The 1,633-nt window shown below is 41.8% G+C and overlaps 1 protein-coding gene across 1 annotated transcript in view; it reads left to right on the top strand.

Moving 5' to 3' along the window:
* LOC103202502 (vascular non-inflammatory molecule 2-like) overlaps window positions 1–1,633 on the top strand; it is a 19,237-nt gene that overhangs the window by 1,341 nt on the left and 16,263 nt on the right. The gene's annotated exons all lie outside the window — the stretch shown is intronic.

Here is a 1,633-nt window from a genome sequence, read left to right as displayed (position 1 = left end):
TAGCAGTCTTTGCTGTGCTTGGGCCCATTGTTGCAGCCACTGTGTCAATCCATCTCATTGAGGGTCTTCCCTTTTTGGCTGACCCTCTACCAGACATGGTGTCCTTATCCAGGGACTGGTCCCTTCTGACAACATAACCACAGTACATGAGACGATGTCTGGCCATTCTCACTTCTAAGAAGCATTGCAGCTGTACTTCTTCCAAGACTGATTTGTTAGGTCTTCTGGCAGTCCATATTTTCAGTATTTTTCACCAACAATATAATTCAAAGGCAGGAAATTTTCTCTGGTCTTCCTTATTCACTGTCTAGCTTTCACATGCATATGAGGCGACTGAAAATATGGCTTGAGTCAGACACACCTTAGTGTTCAAAGTGACATCTTTGCTCTTGAACACTTTAAAGAGGTCTTTTGCAGCAGATTTGCCTAGAATATAGCATCTGATTTCTTGAATGCTGCTTCCATTGGTGTTGATTGTGGATCCAAGTGAAATGAAATCCTTGACAACTTCAATGTTTTCTCCATTTATTGTGATGTTGCATAATTGGTCCAGTTGTGAGGACTTCTGTTTTCTCTCTGTTGAGATATTATAACCCATACTGAGGCTGTAGTCTTTGATCTTCACCACTAAGTGCTTCAATCATCTTCACTTTCAGCAAGCAAGGTTGTGTCATCTTCATATTGTAGGTTGTTGAGGAAGCTCCAATCCTCATGTGGTGTTCTTCATAGAGTCCAACTTCTCATATTATTTGCTTAGTGTACAGATTGAATAAGTATGGTGAAAGGATACAACTCTGACACACACCTTTCCTGTTCCAACAGTTGCCTCTTGGTCTGTGTACAGGATCCTCATATGCACAATTATGTGTTCTGGAATTCCCATTCTTTGCAGTTTGTTATGATCCACACAGTCGAATGCCTTTGCATAATCAATAACACACAGGTAAACATCTTTCTGATATTCTTTGCTTTCAGCCAATATCCATCTGACATCAGCAACGATATCCCTCATGCCCATCCTCTTCTGAATTGAGCTTGAATTTCTGTCAGTTCCCTGTCAATATACTGCTGCAACTGTTTTGTAATATCTTTAGCAAAATTTTGCTTATATGTGATATTAATGATATTGTTTGATCATTTCTCCATTCTTTTGGAGCACCTTTCTTTGGAATGGGCACAAATATGGATCCCTTCCAATTAGTTGGCTAAGTAGCTGTCTTCCAAATGAAACACTGTTGGGTCCTTACAATCCTTGCTGTGCTTGAGCCCATCATTGCAGCCACTGTGTTAGTCCATCTCATTGAGGGCCTTCCCCTTTTTTGCTGACTCTCTACTTTACCTAGCATGATATCCTTCTCCAGGGACCAGTCCCTTCTGACAATATGACCAAAGTATGTAAGAAGAAGTATGGCTACCCTTATTTCTAAGGAACAACTGGTGTACTTCTTCCAAGACCAATTTGTTAGTTCTTCTAGTAGTCCAGGGAGCTCTGGTAGTGTAGTGCCTAAGGCACTTGACTGCTAACCAGAAGGCTAGTGGTTCAAACCCACCAGCCACTCCTTGGAAGGAAGGTTGGGCACTCTACTTCCATAGAGATATCACCCCGGAAACCCACGGAGGGGTCGCTATGAGT

The sequence above is a fragment of the Orycteropus afer genome, unplaced genomic scaffold, assembly GCF_000298275.1.
Source record: "Orycteropus afer afer isolate SDZICR_OR568_19922 unplaced genomic scaffold, OryAfe1.0 scaffold00182, whole genome shotgun sequence".
NCBI classification, from domain to species: Eukaryota; Metazoa; Chordata; class Mammalia; order Tubulidentata; family Orycteropodidae; genus Orycteropus; species Orycteropus afer.
Note: the sequence above shows the minus strand (reverse complement) of the source record. Positions and strands in the feature narration are given on the sequence as shown.